Below are 11,291 nucleotides of genomic sequence, written 5' to 3'. Positions count from 1 at the left end.
CACCCTCTTCGGCGGGCGGTTCTTCCGATCATCGATCTCTAGGGGCCTTGGGGTAAACTAACCTGGCCTAGATCACCTTCCTCAAGAAGGCAACCATCCTCTATAGCTACCAACTGAAAGGGCGAGATTTTAGATCCCTATCTTGTCACTCAAGATCTAAACCTCGATCTGATCATCTGAACCTTTATTGCCTGTCATTGAGGAAAGAAAGTGCATCCAATACCAGGTTAACTTTACTAATGATGGACTAGACTCTGAAAAACCACAGACTGCTTCTAAGTTTAAAGGTTTATTACAGAGTCATTGATAACTGCAAGTACAAACATCTCAGAATGAGATTCAAAAGATACAAGGGCACTATTACATACATGTGTTCTCTGAAAGTTCTTAGGCGGGCAAAGAACACTACTAGGACTAGCTCCAGAATCAACAGGGCTGCAAGCATAGACACGAACTGCGATCTGTCCGTCATTTACAGGAGGAAGGAAAGAATCAGGTTAGGCTATCCCTACCCTGTACTAGATGGTATCCCTACTTAACAAAGTCCCTACCTATCAAAGGTGTCAGCCGTGAATGTCTTCCTGAGAAGATCACCCACTCTTAGTCTCTAAGTGAAAAAAACTATGATCTCCAGTCATGACCCCTCTCTGCCTACCCATCCGCTCTCTGAAGGGTCCTCAGGCATCTGCTCTAACTCCACCCAGGGGTGCTGACCCTAATACAAAAACACAGTTTACAATTGAAACGCCCCTCACGAGACGCCCCTCACGTGGTATCAATTCTGGCTTTTTCCATGATGATCTTCCTCTGGGTCTTGTGTTCAGCGTTGACCTTGCTTCTCAGGCTCTTCTCCGGCCCGCTGATACCCCCTAAACATTCCTGAATCCTCCTCCATGTCTGTACCAGTCTATTCGAACAAAGCTCTATTCATTAAACTTTAATCGAGACCCCCTCGCACCTGGTGACAGACATTCACAGCTAGGATCCCAATTCTCATAAGCTTTTAACAGACGTTTGCAACAATTCTCCCGTCTCAGCTCGGCCTGTACCAGCACGTGCAAATCAGAAAACCTGTTTACCACTTCAGGCCTACAACCCTTTTCGCAGAGGTTTTATTCTCTTCATATCCTTTCGTGATTTAAAACAACAAGTAACTCTTTAATCATTTGCTATGGAAACACATCTATGGAATATAAACCTTAACTAATAAACAAAATCATTATAACATTAGTGCAATCCATGTATATGCCTAAGCGTATATTTCCAAACACTTCTGGCCTGGCCATGAGGCCTGTTCTCTTCTATGCCTTGCAGCATGACATTTCCCCATTAGCAGCTACATAACATGGATCCTGATTAATCACGTCTAATAAGAATACATTTTCCACACATTTCTGCATCAGTCTCATTTCTTATGTGAATTTTCTATCTTAAACTGCACACGTTTAAGTATAACTGAATACATTTTCAACATTTATGAGCACTTCTATTATAATTGTGCGACTAACTTGCACTTATGGTGCACTCGTGCATTTTAGTTCAGTTTGCGCTCTCTCATAGGTCACATAGCACAGCATAACATAACAACATAACATAACATCACATAACATAAGTAACATAGCATAACATAACATAAAATCACCAATATATGAAGCCTATGAAGCACCAACCTATTAAGCATTGGCAAAGATCATAAGTCTGTCTTTCAATACACTACGGCATAGAAACATAACTTTTGCCTGCCTGGGCTCACCTGGGTTGTTGCAATAGACCCAGAAATGTTGACTTGGCCAAAGTTTGCTCTAAATATATACGGTGGTCAAGCAAGAGAAAACCTGCTCGTTACATAAAAATACCAACTGAAACTGATAAAGACTAATCGCCTGGTCCAATATGCAACTGGAATTTTATGCATATCAGGTCAATATAAATTCAAAAACACATTTTCCGGGAGGGGGTTATCGAATAAACCACTTGTAATTGAATACGTTATATTTCGATAGGGTTAATCAAAAAAACTTAAGCTGTGTTTTGATAGCTATATAAAGGACTCACGCATGGGCATCCACCAATTAGTGGCAGGATTTTCCTGTAGCAGAGGATATGGTCGGCCACAGCGTTTCAGTGAGCGAGCCTACCTGCTCGACGGACCTTCCACCAGCTTGCCTCGCAACGTCCAGGGACCCAGGAGACCTCCCAGCCAAACAGCATGGGGACCCAGTGCCTCCTCCATCGCGCCAGCTGCCTGTTGTCTCCTCCCCCCGCTGCAGCCCTTCACCATCGGGCCTGCAGCCGAGCAGGGGGAGTAGAGACTTCAAGTCCCAGCAGCCTCCGCGACGCGAGCGGAAGTCGCGTAGAGGCTTGGCGCCCGGAGGCGCCGCTTAAGGGGCCGGTTTTACAGAGGAGCGGGTGTCGGCCACAGCGTTTCAGTGAGCGAGCCTACCTGCTCGACGGACCTTCCACCAGCTTGCCTCGCAACGTCCAGGGACCCAGGAGACCTCCCAGCCAAACAGCACGGGGACCCAGTGCCTCCTCCATCGCGCCAGCTGCCTGTTGTCTCCTCCCCCCGCTGCAGTCCTTCACCATCGGGCCTGCAGCCGAGCAGGGGGAGTAGAGACTTCAAGTCCCAGCAGCCTCCGCGACGCGAGCGGAAGTCGCGTAGAGGCTTGGCGCCCGGAGGCGCCACTTAAGGGGCCGGTTTTACAGAGGAGCGGGTGTCGGCCACAGCGTTTCAGTGAGCGAGCCTACCTGCTCGACGGACCTTCCACCAGCTTGCCTCGCAACGTCCAGGGACCCAGGAGACCTCCCAGCCAAACAGCACGGGGACCCAGTGCCTCCTCCATCGCGCCAGCTGCCTGTTGTCTCCTCCCCCCGCTGCAGCCCTTCACCATCGGGCCTGCAGCCGAGCAGGGGGAGTAGAGACTTCAAGTCCCAGCAGCCTCCGCGACGCGAGCGGAAGTCGCGTAGAGGCTTGGCGCCCGGAGGCGCCTCTTATGGGGCCGGTCTTCACCGCATCGCGGGACCGCGCGCGGGGCCGTGCCCGGGGCTAAGCCCGGGCAAAGGGCGGGCCCTCTGTGGCCCTCAGAGGCCTGAGGAGACTGGGCTGGGCTCTACCCACTGGCCAATTTCGCAGTGACCATCAAGGTACTACATTTTGTGATTAATATACATTGCTAATGGCTCCAATTGCATCTAAACCCACCACCAAGAACATGGTTAAAAAAACGCCTATTAACACACGCTCCGTTGCAAGGACCACTGCCCAAACCAAGACACCGTTACCAACGTTAACTGCCATTGATCGCATGCTTCAACAGACAATTGTAGTGGTAGCAAATGCCATCGAAAACACTGAGAGACGATTGTCTCTACCACCTAGTGCCTGTCTAATTCACCGCACACCACAACCTGTTGATAGCACTGTATATAATATCAACATGACAGCATTATCAAACGATTCCATTCTGATGCAATCTTACACAGGTCTCCCTGGAACTGTGCCTCCACCCACAGAAGACCTTCCCACATCTCCCACAATACTCCAAGATAGGGACAATCGCCTATCCCTAACTCCTAACTTACAGATCGATGCTTCACCACCCGAGGAACCGGGCCCTAGTGCTGCGCCTAGTGCATCATTGATTACCTGCGACAACGCAGATACTATGCATACAATAGATCTAGCCAACAATAGCAGCGACAGTAGTACAACCAACCAGGGCACCGCCCATCGCAGAACCAGACGCACTCACATTAGGAAACCACAGGCTCCTTTTAGGGGATGTACGAAACCAAAGGGCAAAAGAAAGAAGACCATTTTACCAACACCCCCCATAGAACAATCTAATGGAATTGCACAATTGGTGCCTAATACAGGACCTGTAGTTAATATGGAGTCTATACTGGTCCAAATCACGGATGCTATGAAGCACCTTATTGCTCCCCTAAACGATAAACTTGAGCAAATAGGTAAAAAGGTGGAAAACCTGGAAAAATTGGGCCTAGCCAAATTAGACATCCTTGAACACCTAGGCCCACAAACTACACAAACCACCCTACCCATCCCAAATGTATCAACTAGGAATAAGGCTAAAACAACTGCCCATACTGCACCTAAACCGCAGGCTCCACCAGTGAGTAATACGAATCCACCAGCACCTACCGGTAAAACCGTAACTTTACAAAGTAACGCCCATAACGGCCCATCTCCTTCCACCTCTCACAAAGCAACCAGGGAGGTGCCCAAGGACTATACCCCAGCAAGCAGGAACCCACCGGCGCGTAGCTACTATAACAATATCATCCCCGCCGTGATCAATCTCCCACCAGAAAGCAGGCCTCTGGTAGCAATCCTTGCTAACGTACCAAAACTCAAACCCTCCCAATTTGAAAACAGTGAAACTCTTAAAAATAAAATTTTACACTGGCTGGTCCATAATTGTGGCTTCCCCTTAAGTGGTGCAGGCCAGATTATTTCAACTCAAAGGGTAGGATGGGTGGGTCCAAGCAAAAAGGAAATAAACGGGGACTGCGTAATCATAAATTACAAAACCACTGAATGGGCACGAGACTCCCTCTTGAACGCACCCATCCCCTCTGACAATGAATACAATACAACCCTGTTTCCTTTGGATTATTTTTATAGAAACCTGGTGGGGTTTAAGACTCCAGTGCAGAATTTCAAACATCCTAGAGCAACTAATACACCTTATCCATCTGCACAGCAGGCACCTGTACAATTAGCCGGGTATCCTTCCCATCCTTTGTACCCTCCGACCACTCATGTATTTAATAATCAGCATGTTCCACAACCACCTATGGAATTGTACAGAATGCCTAACCCCAACTATCTTAATTACCACAATACAACCGGGTCTGGAAGTAACATCTTTGGACAATTCGCTGTTCCAACATCAAACAGATTCCAGATGTTCAACTCTCTTGATGAAAATGATTGACTCCCGGATACACCTACTGGAGAAAGTGAAATCCATATAGACACTTCTGCTCTAAATCTAAATAAATCAACCACGATAGTCAACACCACCCGCACCTGCCCGATTGAAATCCCTCCTGCAAATGAACCCTCCATAGAGAACCCTACAATCAGCCCTAACGACATGTCAACGATAGTTAACAGCACCTGTACTGTTGTAAACCACCCAGGCGATCAAATGTCATCGACAGCCACAACAGAAATTATTCCACCCCATGTATCCAGGGAAAGTTCACTGAGGGTTATCACGTGGAATGTAGCGGGCCTAGCTTCCAAGGTAAACACACCCGTATGGGATGACTTTCTTAAGCAAGGCTATGACATCATATGCCTTCAAGAAACGTGGGACAGAGCTGAAGTACATGTCGAGGGATATTCCTCCTTCAGCGTGCTGGCTGTGGCTTCGCAGGCTGGCCGCGCCAAGGGGGGGTTAGTGACCCTGCTATCTACAACATTGACTGAGTTTTGGGTCAGTAACCATGTAGTCTTGGGAGATTACGCATCCGTTCTGCGCGTGGCCCATAATGGACCCAAAGATTTAATAATCGTGAACTTCTACAATAACATCGCCAGCCACAGCCAGGGGCTGTTCATCTCTGACATCGAGCAGGCTATTGATGCAATGTTATCAAGCTCTTCTAAACCAGCTGTAATCTTGTGGGCCGGAGATTTTAATATCAAAACGTGCTCTTATGCACTTAAGGGGGCTTGTGGCCACAGGAAGGAATACTCTGGAAGGGAAACTACCAGCGTTTTCAATCACTTCCCACACAACATCCTAGGAAGTGCCTTGAATAACCTACTGGCCAAATATGATCTGGAACTTCTTGAATGCAATACGAATGCTAACAATGTTAGATGCCCGACATTCCATGGAAGGAACAGCCAATCATTTATAGACCATATTATCGTTTCCAGCTCTGCAACGTATATAAATGTGTGGGTAATTGAACAAACGGTCAGTGACCACAACAGTGTATCTGTCGAATTACTGGGCTGGGCGTAAAAAAGGAACTCTTACGGCCAACCTATTCAGGACATCTCCGTAGGAAGGCCAAATGGGATGAGGGTGAAATGGACAAAAGTTGACCCTACCAAAATTGTCACCAATGTAATTATTAATTGCTACGGAGAAGTGGAGTACTGTTTATCCCCAACACCATGCCCAGAAACCTTGCTGTCTAAATTTCTAATCATCACACAAACTGTTGAGAAATCACTGACACGCAAATCACGGGAGCCAAGAAAAGTTAAGACAGCGTGGTTTGATGATAACTGTGCCCAGTCACTAAATAGGCTAAAAACCTCGCTAGATACAAAACCGAGAGACCCCTGTAAGATAAGGGAAGAGCGTTACAACTACAAAATCGCATTAGCCGCTCGGAAGAGAGAACTACAGGACGAGGCATGGGTTAAATTAGATCAGGCAGCGGAAACAAAAGACCACAAACTCTTCTGGGACACTGTAAACAGTCCGTTCTTAAAGAACGACAACATCCCCGAACTTACTTCGCATGTCAGCTGTCAAGACTGGATTATACACTTCACTGGGATTTTTAACTCTGATTGTTCCTTCAATTGTACTTTGGCCTCAGATCCTAATGTTTTAACTGGAACGCCAATTAATTTTAAATGGGAGAAATTATTGTTTACAGTATCTTTAAATGAGGTGCAGGATGCTATAGAGAAAAGCAAGGGGGGGAAAGCCCCGGGCCCAGATGGGGTCCCTGTGGACTTTTTTAAATCCAAGATTGACCTATGGGCGCCTATTTTAACACGCTATTTCAATGCTGCTATTGAGAATGAACTACCTACCTCATGGGGTCAATCCATTTTGGTGCCACTTTTCAAAAAAGGTTCAAGGGCTGAAGCACGTAATTATCGCCCAATTTCTCTTTTGGACTCGTCACTAAAAATACTGAGTCGCGGGATTCTGGGAAGATTAGAGTCCTGGGTTGAGGACAATAATGTCCTATCACCCATTCAGTACGGGTTCCGTAGGGGCATAGGAACCATGGAGCAGTGTGTGAACCTTGAGCTTATCATCGGCAAGTACACAAGAGCAAAGGAAGGGCATTTGTTCATGTGTTTTGCCGATCTAAGCTCGGCGTTCGATCTAGTGGAACACACACTGCTCTGGCCAACATTACTTGCTATGGGCGCACCCCCCGAAATCATTCATTTGTTGGCCAGAATGTACAGTAGCTTATCAAGCAAAGTTAGATTTGGACCAAATGGAGAGTGCACCCCCTTTTTTAAAATAGGTAGAGGGATTAGGCAAGGGTGCGTTCTCGCACCCTTGCTATTCTCCCTTTTTATAAACCAGGTCGATCAGTCCCTACAAGAGTCCTATGCTGATGCCCCTATGATAAATGGCAAACAAATACCCGGCCTCTTATACGCGGACGACGCGGTCCTGATTTCCAGGACCGCGAATGGGCTCCAAAAGTTAATTGACAAATTTAGTGTTTTTATTAAAGGCAGAATGCTCAAAATTAATAAGGGTAAGACTATGACTATGACCTGCGGGAAGAAACTAAAGAAAAGTAAGTCATTCTTCCTTGATGGGGATAAACTTGAGTCTGTGCAACATTTTTGTTACTTAGGCATTACTTTCTCAGGGGACGGGAGATGGGCAAACGAGCAATCTTGTATAGGCATGAAGATGATCAGAAATACAAACTGCATCTTCAGATTCGCTTCCAAACTAGGGGGGCGTAGAATAAGGGAGATGATTTCCATTTATAACTCCAGGTGCATGTCCTCTGCCCTCTACGGAGCAGGGATATGGGGATATAATTCGCAGATCGCTCTCTCCATCCAGCAGGAAGAAAATAAGTACCTTAAACGCTTATTATGTCTTCCTGCTTCAGCCTCCAACGAAATTATCCATAGGGAGCTGGGCATACACCATGCCACAGACTTGATTGCACTACGTCCCCTCTCCCTCTGGCGATCCATCTGGGCCAAAGATGAAACCAAGTTTACCCAGGAATTAATTTTAGACTGTATTAAATTGGACCAGCACTTAAAAATCCCCTGGCTAAAACACATTTTTCACTGGTATAATTCCCTTTTTGGTCAGGATATTTTTAAAGATACCCCAACAGAATCAATTTTAACGAAGCGTGACCTTAAAACCACCTACATGGATCATGCTGAAGGGATTAGAATGAAGGGGTATGCTACACAAAGTACTTTTAAATTGTACCTGGAAAACAATTTAAATACAGGATTCCCATCATACCTTACATTCGTCAGTATTAACTCCCATCGTTTCGTTTTGGCACGCCTGAGGCTGGGTATAGTCCACACCTTGGTGGCCTTCCCTACTATAAAGAAGCCGGGGTCTTGCCCGTGCCCATGCGATGGGAAATCGAAACAGAGTATCTGCCACTTTTTACTATTTTGCAACTTTTATACTGGTTTTAGAAAGTTTTATTTAAAACAATTATTTTTAGAATACAGTATGTGTGATATAAGAGCTGCAATGCAATTATTGTTTGACCTGTCGTCCCCTAATATATGTTACTGTGTAGCCACCTATGTTCTTAAATGTATCAGGCATAGGAAATCAATTATCATATGATTTCCGTTGGAAAAGACACCTATTGATCAATTGTGAGCTACTGTCAAACCTTTGCATTTCTCTTATACGTGAACTTTGGTTATTATCATGATTTTAGACCCCGTATCGATTGTTCCCTTGGCTCTGTACCCCTCTGGACTTATACCTTTTAAACTTTTTGTATATAATTGTTGATAAATATGTAACAGACTTTATAGACAATGCACTTTAGTTATCCTTGCATATTTTTGCACATACTATTGCACTTTATGCCCAGTTCAGGCCTTTCTTCGATTTGTATACAATTGCTGCTAAAATACGTAAGAGATGCTGTAGACATTGCACTTTAGTTATCCATGCATATTTTGCACACACTATTGCACTTTATGCTCAGTCTAGGCCTCTCTCCGACTGGTACTACCTCACTTAGAAAGTTTTGCACTACACTTTAAAAATTGCTGCTAAATACAAACGTCCCCTTTTTGCATACTTTGCACATATTATTGCACTTTAGGCCTAGCATAGGTCTCCTGTTTAGTACCATCTATTTGCATGCTGTATCAAACGTTTAAAACGGCTGCTATATACAAGTGATTATCCTATGGTATATTAATGTGATATGTTTTGCATTAATTTGCTAAATTGCTGCTAAATGCTATGTTCAATCTTTGCTTATTTTGCACACATTACTGCACTTTTCGCACTGTATAGGCCTCTTGTTTAGTATTATTCCACTTGGCATGCCTTGCACCAAATGTTTAAACTGACGCTATATTTAGTGATTATTTTCTCTTTCAGATTTTATCTTGATTGGCTGCATTAATGTAATTGTTTTAGCAAGTTTCATCATTCTTTATAAAAGTGACTTCAACTGTATTCATGAATGTTGCTATATGGTTGTACCTATACAAACCGAATAAAGCATTTTGAAACGAAACGAAACGATAGCTATATAAACGTTGCCTCTTTGGATCTGAGCAAGACCGCCATTTCTTTCTGCCCTTTTAAAGTTCCTTTATGAATGTGATCATGCTTGTTGGGATCTCGCAAACCTACCTGAACACCCACCATGTTAATACTGAAGTATTTGCATATTTTTAAATAAGCTGAAGCGATGACTTCTTTCCCACACATGATGCATTTCATATGTCAGAATACTTGCTAAGAATAATACCCGCCGCTGGTAGGGGATAGAGCAGCTATAAATTGTTTTTCCCCGCCATAACTTTGCAGTCGTCACAGTGTACAAAACATTCTTCTAGACAACATATCTTGCTAAAAGAGAAAGGCTAGCAGATGCAAATTACCATTCCCTACAGACTGCAGAATTTATCCCGCAAAGACATGACAGCAAAGAAAACCGGGAATTATTAGTTCGAAAGCCACTCCAGACAGTATCACAAGGGGTAGGAATGGAATTACAGGAATGACGTTTTTCCAATTATCTCTTCTGCAAAGAGGGTGAGGCCACATATCACACGGGCACCTGGAGTGTTGACTGCCAAGATACGCATAAGATGCTGTGACTTTATTTCCTAGTTCTATGAAAGTGTGAATATGTTTGAATGTATATACTGAGTGACGGGCAGCAGTGATTAGCTTATGTTCTTTGTGGCATTTTAGCAGCTTTGAAATTATGAGAAACTGTTTAATCCCATCGGGTTGCCGGGCTCTGACATTCTTGATGCAGAGCTCAAGGGATTTAACTATCAGCAAGAAAACAAAAAGATTAGGACGCAGAGCCATGCTCCGCTTGCTGCCTTTCTGTCTCGCTGCTCCTGCGCTGTACTTTCAAGAATGAACAATGATGCTGTCCATCACCGCCGAGGACTGATAGGGAATGCCCGAGTCCAATGGCACAGACATAATCCTGATTGCCAAGGCGTTACCATGATGCATTTCACAGAGGTGGCAGAGGCGTACAAGCGACTCTAGGGATTCCCTGATGTTTTGCACTCGTGGCCGATGCAGTTAAGAGTAGTGTGGGGGGAGCCTGGGGAAAGTCGACAGAATAGAGAAAATAAAATACAAAAAAAAGAATGTCACTTACTCTGCGCTCCACTCGGCGATGCGGCAAGCATAAGCATGGTAGGTGTTTTTTTAATTTTATTTTATTTTAAGGTTCATGGGACATATTATCAAGCCTGTGCGCTAAAATTATCGCCGCTTTATCGGCCGAAAACGGCCGATAAAGCGGCGATAATGGGCTTGATAATATGCTCTGTGGAATTCCAATCGAAGCCCATGTTAGATGTCTTCACATCTAACATGTGCTTCGATTGGAATTCGATAGAGCATATTATCAAGCCCATTATCGCCGCTTTATCGGCCGTTTTCGGCCGATAAAGCGGCGATAATTTTAGCGCACAGGCTTGATAATATGCCCCCATATTCCTTCCTCTGTCGACTTGCCCCGCCCCGCCGCTCTTACATACACCGGCCACGGCTGATCTTTTATCTGGCTGCTTGAGTTCGCCGTTCACGAACTTCTGCTTTGCAAATGTTTAAGCAGCACAACTTTCTAGGAATTGGTCGAAGAGGTGAATATAAAGGGCCACCTCTATTCACATAACATCAGTGGACAACAATTTTTGAATGTTGGTCTGTTCTACTATTCTTCGAGCCACTCGTCATGTGACTTCATTTTAGGTAAAATGTAGCACATGCAAGTTCAGCACATTGGTCACAATATAAGATATATCATGAAATCTACAAAAATAAGACACG

The sequence above is a fragment of the Lissotriton vulgaris genome, chromosome 1_1, assembly GCF_964263255.1.
Source record: "Lissotriton vulgaris chromosome 1_1, aLisVul1.2, whole genome shotgun sequence".
NCBI lineage: Eukaryota > Metazoa > Chordata > Amphibia > Caudata > Salamandridae > Lissotriton > Lissotriton vulgaris.
This window is presented reverse-complemented; position numbering follows the sequence as displayed.